Source organism: Numida meleagris, chromosome 10 (assembly GCF_002078875.1).
Source record: "Numida meleagris isolate 19003 breed g44 Domestic line chromosome 10, NumMel1.0, whole genome shotgun sequence".
NCBI classification, from domain to species: domain Eukaryota; kingdom Metazoa; phylum Chordata; class Aves; order Galliformes; family Numididae; genus Numida; species Numida meleagris.
In genome coordinates this window covers 10265759-10286285 of record NC_034418.1, presented here as the reverse complement: position 1 = coordinate 10286285, position 20527 = coordinate 10265759, and the positions used below count along the sequence as shown (strand labels likewise).

Below are 20527 nucleotides of genomic sequence, written 5' to 3'. Positions count from 1 at the left end.
CCCGCGCTTCCCTCCGCGCCTCGGGGCTCGGGGCTGCCCCGCCGGTGCCGGCCCGCCCCGACCGGCGGGGAGCGGTGGAAGGCGGGCGGGACCCCAGCAATTCGGTTTTTTTTAAAGTTATCTTCCGTGGCAGGAATAAACAGAAACTTTTCTCCTAAGGGTAGCTTTTTTTTTTTTTTTCCTTTTTTTTCCTTCTCGAGTACAAACTACAGGAGAAGAGGGAAATTTTCTCATTAAAGTTACATCCCTGCAGTTAGTTCAATTACTTGATATATGCAGAAGATGTTGTAAATTTAAAGATTTAAATAGCTTACAAAGATGCCGGAGGCTCCATCAGTTAATTTCCTTAATTTATGGATTTTTAGCTGAGCTTCTGAAATGAAAAGGAGAATGAGAACTAGGTCAGCGGAGAGATTTGCATCCAGAACAGACTTAAATTTGTTTTCCTTGACCATCCCACCGGCCCAGGTGAGATCCTCGGCGGGGTCCCACCTTCGAGCTCTGCTCCGCGGCTCCGCGCACCGCCCGCGGAAGCGCGGCCCCGAGGCCAGCCCTGCCCCGACGTGCGGCCCCTGCGCGGCCCCAGGCGGCCGCCCCACCTGCTGCCGGAGCGGCAACCCCAGCAGTCCCATCTCTCACCGCTCAACAAGTGGAGCACGAGGAGGACGAGATCTGCCGAAGCCCGGTGACCTCGGTGTTTGTATAGGGATGTACGGACTGCTAGGGATCACTTGACAACATAATTTTTACTTCCTCTGTGAATTATTGACTTCTAAACGGAAAACAAATGTGAGAACCTTGAACAGCAAGTAGAGCACTGTAGAAATAGGATGCTTCTGCACTGAGGCGCAGTAAAGAGGAAAGAGAAGACCTTAAAATACTGCCCTGAACAAAAAGTAGAAATTGTTTTCTGACTCAACCCAACACAATTGCGACAGGTACCACTTAACTGGCATGCATGGCTAATAAAGATCTGCTTTGTTTGTTTGTTTGCAGACCAAAGACCGAACGGCACCTGGGATGAAAGAGGCGCGCACATGGTAGGTAGCTCGTGCGGGATTGTTTTTGCAGTATCTAGAAAGAACAATGTACTCGAGAGCTTTGAGTTTTTCTCACCTAGATTAATGCTGAGGATAGATAATAAGGGTACTCATTATAGCTCCATATGCACTCGCTCATTTCTTTCTTCTCACTCAAGTGTGCGAATGCCTTTCTGTTGTTGTGTTTCAATATGTATGAATATATACATATGAATTAATACTTGAAAGTTTGATACAAACTAAACAGTTTTAGGAAGCAACACTGCAATATGATTAGTATCGGTGTTTGTGATTTAACATTTCTTTTCCCACTAGATGAAGTTTCTAAGATTTGCAAGGTACATGTCAAGGACGGGTATATAAATGGATTTTTATTTATTCACAACTCCAAGACTAATTGCTTCTCTTTGCCTGAAGGCCAAGAGATTGGTTTTAATATGACACTTCAAAAGTATTCATAGAACTACAGAGATACTAAGTGTCATTGTTTAAGAGAGAAATCTCACTGTGCTACTTGTGACCCTGAAAATAAAATCTTCCACTTTATTTTGAATCCTAATGTTGTTTTTCAGAGTTTCACTTAGAGCTCAACTATTAAGAAGTGTACAAAGGAAAATATTAAATAGTATGTAGTGAAGAAAAAAGAAAAAGTACTATTAGAAGTGAACATAACTTATTCTCTCAAAAACTCTATTATCCTCCTTACAAAGCAATACAAAATTTATAACAGAAGATTCTTGGGCTAGGTTGTAGGATATTACAGCTGAAAGAGCTGAGCTGTAACTTATCATAGGTGTTTTAAAACTTCTTGGCTAAATGCCCTGCATGGGTCTATTAAGATATTAAATAATTTGAATTAAACACGTTGGATTTTTTTTTAAATCAGCAGTACTTTGTATTCTATGCAGATGCTTTAAAGTTGAATTGGACAGAACCATTCCCTAATGTGTTTTTTTTTAGTCTAATTTTTCCATAGCTCGTTTCAGCCTTTTCAGTGAACAGATCAAAAATTACCCAACACTCTGAAAACAGTGTGAAATAGAAATCCATAGAGAACCTCACCTTTCCTCTATCTTTTAGAGTTTTCCAAAAATAACACTGCATATTTGTCAGAATGGAAAATGAAAGGATCATGAAAAAATGCAATTTTTGTGCAACAGAAATTTCCTATCAAGAATATATTCCAAAAATACTTGCAAATGATCAGATTTGAATTCTATTGGCTGTGTGAAAGAAGGTATAATGAACTGAAAAAAAAAGTCAACCTCGTCTACACTGTGATATATGCATTTGCATATGGATCTTCAAGTGCTTGTATGAAGATATTCTAGAGACCTCATTGCATATTAGTGTGTATCCTTTCCTTTATATGTCTTCACTTGAGGCTTGAGTCTGACTTCAGCACTTCTCCTGTTACACATTGTGAACCCGAGGCTGATTCTGGCTTCCTGGCAGGAAGACCGATATTCCCACTAACTCCAAAAAGTACACGAAGAAATGTCCAGTCTGCCTGGTCCTCTCCTTTGAAACACCTTATGCGCCCGTGGGCATTTTAAATAAGAAAGAAAATAGAACATTTAATGAAATGTTTAAAGCAGGCAAGTGAGAATTAGGGTTTTGTTCCATTAAAAGAAAGGAATCTATGTCTATATGTAGATTAATATTCTTCTCAATCACGGTTAAGACACAGATGTAGTCCAGAAGGAGTTTTGAGTAAGAAATTGGTTCTTCAGAAGTAGTTGTTGGACTCTGTCATTAAAACCTATATGATTTTGTTGCCTTCAGTGAAGTTTTATGGGCATGACTGCCGTTAGCCTTGTCTCCTGGTGGGAGAAGACTGACCGCAGTTGCACAGGGAGAAACACGTCTGAGCGCAGAGCGGTTGTGCCACAGGTCCTGTGACGAGCACCATCACCTCCCTCAGTTAAAATGAGATAGAAGCAGAGGTGTGGAAGGCTGATGTTACAAATGCATGGAGCTAGTGGGAAAGGTTTGCTCTTGTGAGAAACCTGAAAATGTTAAGAACCTTGAAATATCAACACTTGCTTCAGCCAGTTGACACATAACGAATAATAAAAAAAAAGAATTAAGGACATCTCCCAGTTGAAGCCAGTTGCAGTGCTAGTTCTGCAACAGGAACTTGACCCAGGGTTTGCAAATTAAGACAAAAAATTGTTTGTCATCTGTAGGCAGATAAGGGATTTCCTGGGAGCAGTAAGCATGACTTACTGACATTCTCTTCATAGAGAATAAAATCTGATCTTTAGGAACTCACGAAGTCTTTTCACTCTTTTCCTTGAATGCTCTCCTGTCATTTTTCAAGAAAGTTATTGACTCTGGGTGAATTTACAAACCATTATTTATTGCCCAAATAGAGATTGACTGTTGTTAAGACTATCCATTATCCAGCACCTAACTCGTGACAACAGCGTAAAATAATCAACGCTGGACTGCGAAGAAGAAAGAGCTTGTCAGGAAATACAGAATAGAACAAGTTTGCTCACCTCTTCTTGCTTCCAAATGTTACAAGTCAAAATCAGGTCCTAAAATTAGATTTACTTAAGATGTCCTGTGTTAGCTTTCACCATGATGTTTCATAGCTTGTGTTCTCTCATTTGTCATCTTAAACACTTACAATACTGAATATTTTTAACATGTTTGAGTAACTTTTATGCCATTTGTTTTTAGCTACTTGGTAAATAAAACGTATCCATATTATAAATGTCATGGTAAGGAAAAAAACGTTTTCATGGTTGAGTGTAATCCATTCATTGGTTTTTAGAGATGCACAGTACTCTACAGCATGTCACAAATCCACACAGTGTCCCTGAAAGCTTGATTTTTGCATATAGATCGCTGACTTAGCTGAATGATGTATAAGATGCTGTGCAGACGGGCAGCTCCCAACTGAATATACTTCTAAGGGAGGTTGTATGCATAGCTTCTTCTAGCAAAGGGCTGGAATAAGTTATACTGCAAAAATGCCACTTCACTGAATACAGAGAATAAAGAAAAGAGCCATAATGCCCCTTTCAGATGAAATCATGTACTGCTTTTAGGGTTTGAGGTGGGCACAGGCACATCTAGAACCATAGATAAGTTGCTTCTTATTTATTTAGCAGTATTTCAGCACTCTTCCTCTTTGTCAAATAATAGACTGAGAAGTCTGAATCTTGTGTGACTGGAACAGAATCTGAGAGAGCAGTAGCTCAACAAAGCATGATGACATGGACATGAGAGTAGAAGAAAAAGAAAACCAAGCAAATTCTTCAGGTATGGATTCCAGAAAGGGATAGAGTAGTCAAGGCAAGACCAAGGAAAGTTGGACGTCAGTGGCAAGGAAGAAAATTTTCTTAAGCACTGTGGTTTCAGACCCACTGTAAGCAAAAGGATAGTACAAGCAAAAGGATAGTACCAGACAACAGGATGAGCAGACAGATGAATTCTCTTGGGAGGCAAGGGAATGACTCCTAGGCCACGCAACCATGAATTAAACAGCATGTGAAGAGTTGAGTGAAGCACACTTTTGTGTTGCAAAATATCTAATAGAGAAAGCACAACTGGGAGGAGAAAACTAAAAAATTAATTCAGGGTCATGAAATTCATCTGTTAGACAAAATGAATAGTGAATTGGAGTTTGTGAGGCTAAAACTGACTTGCAAACACATCTCAAAACAAAACTAATTCCTGGTAATAGTCAGTATGAAAAGGCAGAATTAGCAGTGTTCTGGTCTAGCATTCCTATTGCTGCAACACAGAAAGATTCAGAACTGGCAGCGGTTTTGCATGATTGTCCTTTCAGATCTGCTTACATTGTGGTGCTGCCACATGACAGCTCCAGTTTTCAGCCCAGTGTCCTATTCCCCACAGTGGTCATCCCTGCACACCTGTGATGCGTGCAGTCTCAGCCGGACCATTTCCACTGCATGCCAAAATGGAAACATACTCCTACCAAGAGCATAATGCACTGCAGTGCTGCTCTTCCTGGCCCACTTGAGTGCTGCTGCGGACAAGAGTTTAACCACAGCTTTGACGCCTTTCTTTCAGTACAAAGAAGATGAGAACTCTGAACCTGGCGGGCTGAGCAGAGTCTATCCAAATCCTGTTATGCCAGAGACCCTTGGAAAGGAGGCAGTATGTCAGACATATGGTTGCAACATGCTGTGCTGCAGCCATCCTCAGCTAGCGTATGGTCTCCTGAGTACCATTGCCAGCTGGGCTCTAATTTACACTGGGCCTGAGAATCAGGGACCTTAACAGTCTCCCTGATGGTCTCTTCTCCTTTGCTTCACTGATTTCAGTTACGCAGATATTCAAAGCCTTTCATTCCTCCTGCCTGGCATCCTTTGAGACAGATACAAGGGCATATACTGCTTTACTTATACCATGTGTTTGAAAAAAAAAAAAACAGAGACAAATATTCTGCAAGAGGAAAATTTCAGAATCTCGACTCTGTGAATTTTTTAATATCAGTGGTATCACTTTGGATGTTGTGTAGGTATGTGAAGTTAATAAAACAGATGTCCCCAAAAGTCTGATACAAAAACAGCACTGCCAAGTAGTAGAAATCATACTTACCTGTTCCAATCTGTATGTGCTATGGCACCATTTTTCATGGATCTGCGCTCTTATCTCTTTGAACACTGGATTATTCCACATTTTTTACCACTAATTTCTTCTCAGACAGAGAAGAAGAGAATGCCTTTCTTCTATTTGGAGTAAACTCCTTAAATAAGAGGCACGTTTCTCATTATGACATATGTATTGAAGGAAATTGTGCACAGAATAACCAAACTCTTAAGTTAAATAAATTTAACTTTTAGTTTGAATGTTCTATTATAATGCCACAGTTTTTGATCTTGTAGTCTAAGTTTTCAGTTGGAAAATTTATTAAAGGAAGTCAGATCTGGATTTTAAAATCCAGCTTTTATTTTGCAGTTAGCCTTTGAGGGACTTTCTGAAGGAACGTGTAAACAGGTTAGTTTAATGCAGTTTGAAATAAAAATGATTTGGTGCTACTGGACCCAGCACACTGCTCTTCTTAAAGTAATTTGTGGCAACAACTATGTGGTTATGTTTTTGTCCATTTTTGAACATTAGACTCATTCTGCTTTATGCAAAGGACCGATGTGTGTTTAATATGTTTGTGAAGTGTTACTCAGATGAGTATTCTGTTGTCAAGATATTCTTTAGGAACAGAAGTGCAAGCACGTTTTCAGACGTGTATTACTTTATAGAAAGAATACATATACATTCTGCCAAATGAAAGCATTTGAGTAGCCCTTGCATCAACTAGATGTCTAGTTTCTGAATATGTGGCATTGTCCATAACACAGGAGACCAGCCTTGCTTTTCCTCACAAGATTCTCTTGACCTGACCAAGTAAGCTGCTGGCAAGCAACTGCGTTGGGGAGCCACCAGAAACTGGTGATTCTGTAGAAGGATAAACTAATTGAACATCTGTCTGCCTGATGTCTCTCACCTATGTAGCCACAACCCTCCAGTCCCTTCCCTTTTCTGCTTTTCTGCTCAATTCCTGTTTCATATTTCAGATGACACTGGGAATTTGGAGCAGCAAAGCATCTCCCCACGTTTCTGCATGTGCCTAGCACACTGGGAACCCATTTCTTACCTGGACTCCAGTGCTCACCACATGACTGCTGACAAGAGCCATGTCATCAGCTCTGCTGGGGAGGTTAAATGATGAGGGATACAAGCAGGGATACACTTGGGTCTGTGCAAGGATCCCATACTGCTTCTGCATTTGCTGCCTTTAGGAGTTTCACCGTTCAGTCACAGGCCTGAAATTCAAATGCAGCCTTTTTCCCCTGTGGGCCACGTATTTACTTGCTTTTCAAAAGCATCTTACATTCATATTCCCAGAATGGCAGGGTGTTTCCACTGTGAAAAGGGCAGTTCTTCCAAGAGGATTAAAGGTTCTTCTTCCACACGTCTGAGGAATGATAAAGCCAGGTGATAGCTGCTGCGCGCTGAGGGGTGGCAGGGATGGGGCTCCTCTTCCCCCTCACTCTGCATTTGTGGAGCTGGTAAGAAATCTGCTTGGTTTTGGGGAAGGAAAAGGACCCGAGGCCGCTCTCACGCGGCACCTTGGCAGCATCATTCCTCCCTCATCCCCACTTTGGCTCATCAGATGTATTTTGCCCTTTGTTTCTTCAACTGAAGGCCGCTGCCGGTGTGGTCCTGCTCCTCAGTGCTGCCATGTTAGGATGGCAAATCCCCGTTTCTCTTGTTGTGCCACATGAAACTAAAAATACTGGCCCCACTGGAGTTGCTGCTACATTAAAGATGTAAGTGAAATAAAAAATCACTTTCAGAGCTTTTTATTTTTTATTTAATTTTTAATTAATCTTAATTAATTTGAATTTCGAAGCGATCTGAAAAATAGCTTTAAATGAGTAGATATATATATTTCGATTTTCATTTCCAGCGCTAAGCGCATGAATAATGCAGGACAAACGCTGTGGCTCCATCTGTAGTGCAGGAGCCAGAGTTTGTGTGGGACAGGCGACAGTGGCCAAAGGGCTGGAGCCTCTCATCTCGTCAGAGCTGTGCAAGAGAGCCGGGCCCGGGACAGCCAAGGGCTCCTTCTCGCCGTGGGGACTGCTGGGCCGGCTGCCCTGGGCCGGGAGGCAGCGATCTGGACTCTGTGGAAGGCACCCTGAGCCTCTTTCCCGCGCGCCGCCTCAGCCCGCCGCTCTCTCCTCAGCCCGCTCCGGCCTTCCCGCCAACAGCCGTTGCCATGGAAACCGGCGGCTGCTCCCAGCGGGGTGTGACGGCCGCGTGGGGAGCAAGGCCCCGCGGGCAGCGGGCCCAGGGCACGGGGCGCGGCGCGTCGAGGGGCTCCCTGGGGGGCTGAGGGCACTGGGAGGGTCTGCGGGTGGCTGCTGGCTGGCACAGTGGTGAGTGCAGGCAGGTGTGGGGGGTTTGGGTGTGCTGCTGACTTTGAGGTAAAAGGTGTTTGTGTGCGCAGGTGCAGAGCTGTGAGCTGTGGTGCTAGCAGTGACTCCGGGCCGGCGTGAGGGCGCGAGGCGTTCGGGAGCCGCCTGGAGAGCGCGGTCCTCGGGGAGGTAGGAAGTGCTGTGGTTCTAATTAATGCCCATGTGGAGTCTGATCTGTGCTGTAGCGTTCTCATGGGTATTTTAGCAGCCAGGGTATATTTTAGGGTTCGGTTAATTAAAAACTATTTATAAATCTGCCGAGGTCCTGAGTTGCACTTCACTAAGCTCTGCTGTTGTGGCTTCCTTTGCCACAAAAAACAACAACAACAAAAACAAACAAACAAAAAAAACCCCATCAAAAAAACTGTTGCATTTACACAGCCACAGCAGTATTTTGGCCAACCTATAGAGATCTTAGCTTTCTTTGGGGGATAATAGGATGCTGGCCCTGCCAGCTGGGCAGTGGGAGGGTGGGACTGCACTCACTTTTAGCCTTTAGAGAAGAGGAAGCCCTTCCCAGACCCCTTAGATCTAGGGTGGCATGGGCCCCTGTGCAGGTGGCAGTGCTGACTGCTGTGGGTCCCGCTAACGGAGCTGGCTGCAGCGCTCCTGCCCCTGGGCTTGGTTACAGGGCACAAGTTTGTAACGATCTTAAAACTTTGCATGATATCTGCATGCTGTGATAAAGCTTCCTCGGGAGAAATAAGGTGACGTGAGTTAGATTTTAATTTCATTTTATAAAAAGTTCTATTTTTTTTTCCCTGGTGTTAATTGTAAGTACCTACACAGGGATCTAAAGTGTCTTTTAGCTGTATGTATGTATGATAAGTATACATAAGGCTAGCATCAGCAGTGCATTTAAACACATATTTGTACTGAAGATATGCCCAAATTGTTTGCAGAAATGTGGCTTAAGCAAAGTAACTCAATTAAAATGGCCCAACTTTTATATGTAAATCTGTGTACTCTAAGTTATTTGTTTTTGAGTTTGATAACAGGGGAGCAGGTTATAGAATCATAGAATGGCCTGGGTTGGAAGGGACTTCTAAGACCCGTCCAGTTCCAACCCCTAGTTTATCCCTTGAGACAAATTAAATCTAAGGGCAGTAATCCAAGTTGGACTCTTTACATACAGTGACTGGATAAATCTAGCCATCTACATATCTGCAAGCTCCAGTTTCACACTGCATTGCAAAGCATGGCAAGCTTTTCTCAACTGTTGATTTTCATTTCTTTATTTATTTATTCAAGGAGTAGTGTGCCAACACTGCTGACACTTGTCTTCCCAGAAATAGATATTTAATCTAAGTGCTTGAGTCCTGAAAGCAGGTTACGGTTTCTTAATTTTGTGGCCCATACAAAGTAACAGAATAGCAAGTCAAATGCTGTTTGATTAAGAGAAACACTGCTTTCCTAGGACAGGAAATGCATGTCATAGGAATTGTCAGTAAGTTCTAAGAAAATAATGGAGTAAACATACATAGGAGAATGAATGCTTACTTAATATTTTGCTTTAATTAAAAAAAAATCACAAATGCTGCTTTATCTTGCAGTTTTTGTACATCTCTTCTATAAATGCAACAAACAACTTTCCTTGCTGGGTCCATGGGTGAAAATATCTTTTCATAAGTACCGATACCTGGGAAAGCTTGCCAACCTGCAGGTCGTGTTCAGATGCAAACCATGGTCTTTTCTGAGTACTTTTGAGGAAAAAGGATTGTTGAATCATGCAAGATTACTTTCTATCCTTCTGAGAACAGCAAATGTTAAAAACAAACAAAAAAACCCCAAACCCCTGCTACTGGAGTGCTTCTGTTTTATTTCACAAATGCTTACTATGAAGGTTCTCTCTGGCTATGGAGGTGCATTTTTGTACTTGGAAACTAGTCTGTAGGCTGCATTGAATAATTTTGTGAAAAAAGGCTGATGGTGTCAGGATAGAACAGTTCTGTGAAAACACTAATGTTTTCGGGGACAACCTCCTGCCTTTGCATGGCTTGCCAATGCTGATCCTCTTACAGATTAGATGATTGTTTTAACACGGCCAAAAGCAAGCAAACAAAGACCTAATGGTATTTTGCAGTGGAGTTCACAGAGAATAACACTTGTGGTGTTCTAGATCTCCTATTCTTCATCTGCTCTCAGCTTGAAAAACAAAATATTGGTTCAGTATAGATATACAGGACTGTAGTTAACAGTTTACTAGACAGATTGAGTTGTCACAGGCTGCATAAAGGAATACTTGATCCTTTGTGGAGCTATTAGGAAAGCAATAATTTGAGGACCAAAGCTCACATCTCACTGTTAGCAGCAGAGCTACTCCAGTTAAAACACAGGAGCTTTTAATGAGAATTAACTGGGGGAGGGGAGGAGAACCCACACGAGTCCCTTTACAGGAGAGGATTACAGCATGTTTGCTACATTCTGTGTAAATAATAGTTCCTTGCTCTTCTATTAGCGTTGTTGTTATGAATCTGTGTCCATACTGTAGCTTAAAGCATTTCATTGTAATTCTTCCCTTGATTACTTAATGGAGCTATTACTTGCGATTGGCTTCTGTCTTCCCTGCTTACATGGATATCTTGTGATTCAGTGGATATTTATTTGCTCAAACTTAGAACTCATATTAACCAAATCCTGACCTCTGTTCATCTACAGTAAACTTTGTCATGCAATTTAATGGCTTTTTTGGTTTCTTTTTTTTTTTGCTTTTTCCCCTGTGCCTGATAGTTATGCTAATAGAGTGCTAACTTTGTGATATTTCATATTTACAGTGTTAATAGCAAAGCAGTAGCTGTGGCTTTATTGTGTTAGAGGTTTTTAGTATGTTATTTATAGATCTAAAACCTACGAGATATGATATAAAAGCCTTCAATATGAAAAATGTTACGTTTCTGAGCAGACAGTGAGAAAATTGCCTTTTAGAGGTCAAAACTCCCAGTGCCTCTGGCAACATGGCCTTGATGTCATTTGACAGGGTGGAAACACAGCCCTTCATGGGAATAAACAGCCAATACCTGCATGATTCATTTTGTTAGGAGGGCTCTCCCATTGTTGCTAGGCAATATTTGCTAGGTGGAGTTAAAAAAAAAAAAAAAGCCAACAAGAAGAACCCCCACCACCAAAACCCCAACAGTTGTCTTGCTGTTGATGTTCTTCTTATGCTTGTTTGTTTAGATAAGGTGGAAATTTCTCTCTTCTGTGGAGTTAACGGGAGAAGCAGCAGATGAATCCCAATAGATGACTTCCCTTCTGAGAGGCAGGCAGGGAAAAGAGCTGGGAAAGGATTGTCACCTGGTTTGCAGAAGGTTTTCTTTCTCTCTTCCTCCTTCTGCACCTTCTTAGAGCTGTCTGTCTGGAAATGCTCAGCTGCTTTGTGATATGCAATTCTTGGAGAAGAAGCATGGCAGAGACCAGCAGACATTCATTTGAAATGATTTTCATTCAGTGCATTCTGGAATGGACTTGAAAGCAGGTCTCAGAGGCAACTTGTATGTACCAGTTTGTCTTACATATTTATTTATGACAGACTTGAATCTTCAGGATGGTATTCTATCAAGTGACATACTCACTCAGTGTGATGTGTGTATAAAAATAGGTCATTGTCAAGGGACAGGAAAGAAATTGCACAATTTTATAAACTAAACCATTGCAGCTAGTATGAGGACACACTCTGAAGCTGAGGTAATAGTGTATTTGAAATTAGCTTTCTACAAATTGTTTTTCTAGAATAATAGATTAGGATTGTATTTTATCAAAACAGAAGAAGGCTGACTGCAGACACTAGAGATGGCTAATGATAATGAGTTACTCCTGACACAGCAGTTCAGAAACAGTTCTCAAAGTAAAACAAACCAGAGGTCATAACAAAAGATAAGTGTTGGACCAAAATTTGCTCTTGTTTCAAAGCAGGGATGTTTAAAACATAACTCATTTTTTTTATATGTTAAATTGTACTGTAAAGCATTTATTTAATATGGAATTTAGACATTGTGTTTGAAAATAATGTTCTTTTTGTGTTCACTTAGCCAATATGAATTCATTTTTTCCTCCTCTGGAGTAAGTTGATGGCATACTTGAAAATAGAAGCACAGAGAAATGATACTTTAAAAACGGGGCATTGGGAAAGGGATTCTTTTCTCCTTAAATAACCTATTGATGTGTAACAATGTGTATTTTTAGCCTCTATGAATAATGCTTTTTTTTCTTATTATGACAGCATGAGCACTACTATTTAAATAAGGACTGGAAATCAGTTATGCAAAGTAACACATGTTCTGGTGCTTAACTGCAGTGTTTTTACTTCCAGTCAAGTAGAGGGACCGATGTTTTGTTAAGAAACTCCTGTGGAAGTGGTCCATAAAGAAACAAATGTATCTGTGTATAAGGTTATCCAATAGGGTTTGAGGTTAACAGGTAAAGGCGTGGGCAAGAAACAAAGGAGAAGTGTGACATCTGGTGGAAAGATAGTAACAGGAGCGAGAGATCTGTGAATGATAACCTCCAGGTTTTTTAAGGAGGAAGGGAAAGATAACAGAAGTGCATAGTGTGCTGTTTGAAAATATGTATACCACTACTGGAGATGGAGCCAGGATGAGTGACGTATCTTGGGACCTCGCAGTTCATATTGCCCAAATCAATCAGTGTGGGAAATCAGTTCTATACTTAATAAATACTCATCTTTTCCCCTAAAATACCAAAGAAATTTTATTCTGTTGAGTACCTTCCCTAATCCCCTAGTCTTCCATTAAAAGAAATAAATTCATATGGTACGTGCTTAACTACCTTAGACAACCTGAGTCATTTCTTTCAAAAAAAAAAAAAATCATCATAGCTGCACAGATAACATCCAAGCACTTTTTTTTTTCTCAGTTTACTGAGATTTTGTAGTACTTTCATATTACCTGTCCCAGAATAGCAGGACTGTATTTGGCTACCTAGCCTTGTTCAGTTGTCTGGGAGCTACTGGCTATGCCATATGCTATTGATCATTTCATGTCAGTTGGAGATTCTTCTGTGTTATGACTTTGTTACTGAGAGTTACAAATCACAATTCTACTTTGTAGTTCAGGCTCATCTCCAGTGCATAACCCCACCCCCCAGTCATCTGGGATTTTCCACTTAAGCACAGGTCCTATTGCCTTTGGATAATCTTGTTCTCATGCATTTTTTTCTTCTCTTTTAATGTTTGCATATCATTTTCTAGGACAATATGAGAGTTGTGTATTGCTATTGGCAGTGACTTTTCCATGCTTTGGGGGCAAACTCCATCTGCAAGTTTTTGCCTGCTCACTCAGAAATAATGCTTTTTGGGAACTGGCCAGTTATGGCAGGGAAAACAGATAGTAAATATCTAAAACTGCAATCCTAGTATTTCAGCTTTCCAGTTCCAGCTGGAACAGGGGCAACAATTAAGTGGCTCTTCTTGGTCAGGCACACTGGGCATATGACATCAGCATGACTGAATAACTTGTTCCTTCGGGTAACCTGTTTGGCAGAGTCACAGTTTGGATGGTATGTATGAACTGTGATGTTTTAGTCTCCTGATGAGTAAAACGTTTTCTTTATTCCAAAGAGAGAATTGTTCTGCTGCAGCAGCAGAACTGAAATGCAGCTTCCATTAATCAGAGCTCTTGATATTCTAAATGAGTTTGAGTGGAAGGAGGACTCAGGTGAAGAGGTTGCTGGTACACTCTGCACTGTTTAGTTTAGTTCAGTGTTGAGCTGTTCCTCCCCGGTCTAGCTCTTTGTCATTTGTGGCAATGATTGCACTTTTTTGTGTGTGTTTGGAGTAGATTGTATATGCATTCTCATACTTGTGGAACCACATCAATTAAAATCATTTAAACTCTCAGTTGCTATCATACAAAGAATGGATGTAGGCCAAGCTTCAGCTGCTTCATGAGGTACTTGGTTTGTGTTTTATCTTGGGGTGAAATAAACAAGGCTTCTGTTTTCCCCCAGGGAACCTGGTTATATCAGTCGATAGCTTTCAGAAAATTACTGTGGGAGTATATAGATAAAAAGGAGCAGTTAATCTGGTTTAACTGTCTTGAAGACCTAAATGAGTAATACAAGGTTTAGTGAAGCTGAAGCCTGATTTATTTTAAAGGAGCGCTCTAGATCTAACCTAAAATTCAAGCCAGAAGTTTTGATTGGCCTGAGAGCAAGACTGACAAGTTTTGGTTCTCAGCTCTTTCTAAAGAGACAAAGCTTCTTACCAAGTCATAATCTGGTGATGCTAATGAATTTGTGCTGGCACAAGGTGCTTTTTTACTGCAGATGTGACCTAGATGTGAAAATACTTCATAAATTCACTTAATGGACTTCTGTGGTGTACTCTTGCAATTTTATTTGCCCAGAGTATCTATTTAATATTATTTTCACTTTGATATCTAATGTCACTAAATGAGCAAAACCAGAATGTATTACTCTGGAGAGAAATGAAATGCGGAGTGGGATTGAGGAGGGCAACAATGCAGTGTAATATTTGCTGCACTCTTGTGGACACGAGGAGAAAAATGTCCTTTGTATTTCCTGAAAACAATTCAAAATGCATTTTATCAACATTACAATGTCATGTAAATAATATAGGCTTTCCTGTAACAGTTTTAGATTTCTGAATATGCAAGCAAGGTATGCGGCCTTTGAACAAGCTGATAATTTGCACTTGTGCATCTTGGTCTCCATTATTGGTATTGGTGACTGTGGGTGTATGGCAGTACTACTGGTAGCACGTGGTGAGGGGAGAGGAAGAGTAAGGGAAGGGTTCCTTGAGGATCTTTTGCAGAAATCTTTGCATAGAAGTAAAAAGTGAGTCGAAGTTGGATACAAAACTTGCTTATGGAAATATACCACTGGATGCCACTGTTGCTTCATGGAATGTCATACTAAAATAACATTGACTCTGCTTATTTGAAAAATTCTGTTTTCCTTCACTCTTCTTAGTTCTTTATTACTTTAATCTTTCCTCATATCAAAGGAAGGGAGAAGTTGTGCCCCATTTCTTCTTTTCATCAACATGGTGATGCTTTTCCTGTATCTAGAAGTGACGGCTTGTCATAAGAAAGACAAAGGAATGACAAAGATTTTGGTGGTTTTTTTTCCCTTCTCCTAAGATAAAATCTTCATGAAAAGAAGAAAGGTTCAGATGAAAGAGCAGCTAATTTTTCTTGTAAATAAGTTCCTTCTCTCTGGATCTGAATCTTATATTAATCACACCTAGATCTGGACACAGACTTTATTCCTATTCTAATGTCATCCCAGAGAGCAGGGCGGGAGGTCACTTTTACAGTATTTTTTTTTATTTCCTTTCTCAAGTGTTGGGCATCTTTTACTTGAAAGAATATTTTTTGCTTGTTGGATTTTTTTCCCTTGGAGGAAGCAGGGAGGGTGAAGGTCATCAGGTGGAAGTTTTGATGGCTGTGTGTTTTCACAGGCTCACTTGTAATGACCCGATTAGCAGCTCTTGGTCTTTTTTCTAAGTCGTGCAGTGTTCCTCTTTTTTTTTTTAAAAAAAAAAAAGATAAAAGACAAAAAACTGAAGCATACCCAGAAATTTATTAAACAAAAAACAATAAAATTCCAAAAATCTGAAGCCTAATTTTCAGATGGTTTGTGTTGATTTTTTTTTTAAATTATGTGCACCCATGCACCTATTGTGCTTTCCTATGGAGGAAGGAAAAAAACATTAGAAAAAAAATGAGACTTGAGCTTTTTCTAGTATCATGGTGGTGTATGTAGTGTGCTAGTGTGGCATCATCAGAGACAGGGACCCTCTTCTGCTCCGTGTCTGCTCTATGGTGTAAGACCTAAATGTTATTGGTTCCATAAAGTGCTAGCCTAATTAATGACAGTCGAAATGTGGAGGAAAAGCAAACACAATGCAAATGATGTGTTGAGAGAGCTCTGAAGGAAAAAGACAATAACCATGTAGCTCTGAGAAAGCACGTTTATTCTTTCTCTGCAAGCTGGGCGGGAGAAGGCAGACAGCAGTGCTTCAGCCCGGAGGCCTTGGCAGTGCCATGGAAACGGCACAGGAGCACCGCATCCCTCCGGCTCTCCAGGCCTTGTGGCTCTGCTGCAGATTTACAGACAGCAGCACCCACACAACCTGTGTGGGGCTGCAGGAAGGGAAAGGTTAAGATACATGTTTGTTCTGCTGCTGCTTATATGGTAAATCAAGGGAGAGGGGGAAGAACAAGTATACGTACTAAGTTTATTGTCAAAGATGGAATAGCAGCTGCAGCAAAATCCACTCTGCTGGATGTCTGACAGCCAGAACACAGTTTAATTACACTACTGCTCACTTATAATTCTCTTCTCCTCTGGAATCTGGGCTGAAGTTTTGTCTGGGTTATGTTTGTAACCTAAGTTTTCCAGTGATCAGGACTGAATGCTATTTTATGCTGTGGGAGGTACTGAAGGGAAGCCTGCCAGCAGAGCTGCTGTTGATGCCACATAAACTTGTAGCGGTGACCCAGATAACATTGAGACTGACACAGTAAGTTACAGTGTCAGAAGAAATAAATGTCTCCTACAGCCCGTCACAAAGCTCCAGCTGTGCCACGGTACCTGCCCTTAAGCCCAATCTACCCAAGATACTGACCCACTGCTGACAGAGTCTTCCTGGGATTTGCTCAGTTATGAGCTAGCTGTATATGTTGTTTCAGAAAGCGCACGGTGCTTGCAAGTATTTGGAAATTATGGTCCCTTAGGATGCTTTGTAAAGGACATCTCCAAAATGATTACGCGGGCTCTGCCACGCTTGTTAAGAATTGCTGGCAGTCATGTAAACTTGACTGCTCACTGCAGAGCAATTTGTGCTCTCTCCCTTCATTCATCACCCTTTGCTCTGTTCTTCCTTCGTTCTAGACCTGGCAGGGGACTAGGACAAATCATGGCTGGCCAGAAACCTTCAGGAGGGTCTCTTCTGTGTCCTGAGATTGAAATCACAGATTCTCCTTTATATTATAGCATGCAAAGAGAAGGTTTTCCCAGTTCTTAATGGCTTGGAGTGGGTTCTTCTGCAAATATGAGGAATTCATGCTTATATGCTTCCACAGTTTCTTCTGAGTGTTACTTAAGTGTACGGAATGCAGTCCCTACTGCATCAAGAGCCTTTTGAAGTTTAATAAATAAAAATCACAAATTTTTAGCTGTGACTATTTTTGTTTACTGAGGACCTTAAGATATTTCTATGTGTATTAAACAACAGTGCCAGGAATGGCAAATCATCATTCTGTATCTCTTACAGGAAGCAACAGACAAAGAGAAAATGTTTTTGGGAGCAGAGGATGTGAGTGTTTCTTCACGCCACAGGCATTGTCAATGTGGTGCATATGGCTCTGTATGTGTTCATAGCCACGAATCACTGCAGATCAGAAACCAATCGGTTTTACCCCATGCAAGCATCCACTTGCTTATTTATTTAAAAGCAGCAACCAGTTCTTTTTTTCTTCATTTGTAACCTTCACAACTTAGTATAAATTTCAAAGGTAACATCTTCACAGTGTATTTGTCTGCTCTATATTCCCTGTCTTTCATCCTGCTGCAGTATGTTAAGAAAGTGAGTGTATTTGTCTGCAGCCTTCCTTTTTATTGGGGGTGGTCTTTGTAAACTTATCTCTTCTCTTAGGGGATGTTGCATCCTTTGGCTGCTGGTGTATGAGAAGTGAATTTGGTACAAAATTACTTAACTGTTACTCTCAGTTGGTGCTGGATGTCTGCAGTTCTTCACTACAAGCCTCTTCACACTCTCAGAGGAGACTTTTTCAACAGCTCATAGCTGGAAAGCAGTCACTCTTGCTGTGATAATCCTACAGCTGCTCATCTTGTTCCTTCAAGCAGCATATTGTTCCTATGCAGCTAACGAGTCATTGGCCAGTTATTATTTAAGTTGATTGTGAATTCTGGTTTGGACTTTTTCCGTTGCTGTGAATGGTTAGCAAAGGCATTTTTCCAACCAATCTGTACTATTAATGGAGATGTTATCACTTACGTTTAGACACTTGCAGATTTTTTTTAAAGTAATTAAGAAAAAGTTTTTGGGATACCTGGAGCTCATAGCTGACTTCTAGAAAATTTGCTCTGTTGTTGGCACTGCAACACTAGATGTCTTGAGATTTGGTGCTTGTGTTTGCAACATGTTTATATTCCTCAAGAATTGATTTCTTTTTCTAATTTTTATTTATTTTATCTTGCCTGTCTTCTATTGTCCTGAATGTAAGTTTTTGCTGTATCTATTCTAGATAGAGCAATACGTCAAGTGCTTGAAGACATACTTATAAACTATGTTGAGACTCAAGTTATTAGGTGAATATAAGAGTGGCAAGATTATAATCATTAAGAAAAAAATCTTCCAAAATGATCATAGAGGTACCACTTTTAAATCTATCTGACCACATATATTCTTAGATTAGAAGAAACAAAAGGTGAAGTTATTGATTCAGTTGGTATGTAGACTTCCCTGAATGTTCTGGGAGCTGGAGCAAAGGTGATAGCTGAGGGTCAAAGAGAAGACTCACTGGTTATTAATCTTAGTTTGCCTATGGAATCTAACTGTGAAGAGTGTGTGTGTTTGTTTTTCTGTAGACAGCAATACTATGAAACTATAGGTTTTGCTAAGGTCTGACTTGAAAATAATTGAGGAGAAATAAGGAAAGCTGATATACTGGCAGTCTGCCTTTCTTTTTTTTTTTTCCCTCCTCCCTCTCCACGAGAAAACTCAGGAGGGGGAAGGCTTACTCTGAGTAAACCAGCTGCATACAGTAAAGCTTTAGTGGAACTGCCAGTCTTTGCATGAGCCTGAAGGTGTGTATACTGGAAGAGCAGTTAGAAACAGGTAATTCTCAGTAACTTCCAAGTAACTTCTGCAGGTAACAAGTACTTCTGAACAAGAAGGTGTATGGATTTTAGCATAAGCAAATCAAGAATGTTCCCAAATTCCTCACTGACTTTACACTTTCTATGCCTGTGCCTTGTTCAGTTCTAGCTCTGTTGTGTGTACCTGTCAGTGGTTTACGGGCGTTCGGCCCAGTTCCGTGACGAAGGGGACGGGGGACCCACACCCTGGGAAAAGGGAAAAAGGGTAGGGAGATGGCCCTGAGAGCAAAGAACAGCGGCAACAATCTGAGGAGAAACAAACTAATTGACTAAATAAGATATCGGAATGCAAAACAACACACTATAATACAATATAATTACAATTTAAGCTGATAAATCCAATACAGAGAGAGAGAATGTCCCAAAATCAAGGTAGGCCTTACTCTACTACCGACGATAAGACGGCTGGAGAGCGAGGTGCTGCCAAGACGAGAGACGGCGGGAAAAGGGACGAGGTCTCGTGATCTGCAAGTTTTTATACTGCGAGCTTTTATCTTTTCCCTCCGGCTGGAAATGGTAACAGAGGAGCAAAGTACCGTGGGGACTGTAGTAGTCCTTCTCTTCTGAGAACCAGGTATATCCACTACATGATGTTATGACGTGGAATACCAATAACCGAAAATCGCAAAACCATGACAGTACCCTTGGCTAGTTTTCTTAAAGTTGGAATGAATGTGTTTGTTTGTGCTGCTCTCGCTTGCAGTTGCAATGTAGGCAGTGCATAGAGAAAGGCAGGGAAGATTTTCTGTGTCTGTTAATGCTCTATCAATCAATACTTTGTCAACCAGTCCTTTTGTTATTAGGTAGGATGCCTTGTGCAGTCAACATCCTAGGAGTCTACCTATATTATATTTGGAAAGTAGCAAACCTTAGAAAATGAATAAAAAGTGCATTACTAAAAACTCATCCAAAGTACTTAAATGATCTGAGATAAGAGAGAATGCAAAAGAACTGAGTGTTGCCCTAAATATCTTCAGAACTGCAGTTCTGTGTAGAGAAGTATACATTTGAATGGGTAAAAAAGAGTTGTATTAATTATATGGCATGCTACACTACACATGAACAACATTAAAAAGTCAGCCTTTATCTTAAAACGCTTCCAGTTCCTACTATCCTCATTATTAACATCCATATTGTATGTTAACGCTGCTGGCAAGAGGTGAAAGCCATCCAGGGTGAGAAGAAATCAGTTTCATTTTTCAGTAATTATGGGGAAAACTCTGTTCGCTGTCTTTAGTCACCCTCTCAAGTTATTCTAGTGCTGCTGGTTAAAAAGATCCTGATCTCTATGGTGTTTCACTAATGATCAGCAGTTTTAGAGATGACACTTTCCAGCAGCACAGCCTCTATGACTGGGAAACTTTTTCCCTCTTAGGCAGCTGCCAGATCTTTCAAAACTGCTGGGAAAGCCTACAAAGGTTTTTTGTTTGTTAGTTTTTGTTTGTTTTTAAACTTGCTACCACTACTGCTTGAGATGCAGACTAACATTTCCAGTTTTTCAAGGAAAAGCCCCCTCCTCCAAGACAGGTATTTAAGCTGAATCTATATGAAGGGAAACATTGTTAGTATCGCAGCCAGGTAAAGGAAGAGCCACTGGAGAATGAAAAAGACAGGACAGCATGTTAAGATAGGAACTGTTTTACA

The 20527-nt window shown here is 40.8% G+C and overlaps 1 long non-coding RNA gene across 1 annotated transcript in view; it reads left to right on the top strand.

Annotated features, from left to right (window-relative positions):
• LOC110404474 overlaps positions 206 to 20527 on the top strand; it is a 171084-nt gene continuing 150762 nt past the window's right edge. Inside the window, exons 1-4 of the long non-coding RNA XR_002442266.1 lie at positions 206 to 468; positions 997 to 1040; positions 6593 to 7960; positions 8032 to 8128. This is a non-coding gene — a long non-coding RNA (uncharacterized LOC110404474). The remainder of the gene's footprint in view (positions 469 to 996; positions 1041 to 6592; positions 7961 to 8031; positions 8129 to 20527) is intronic.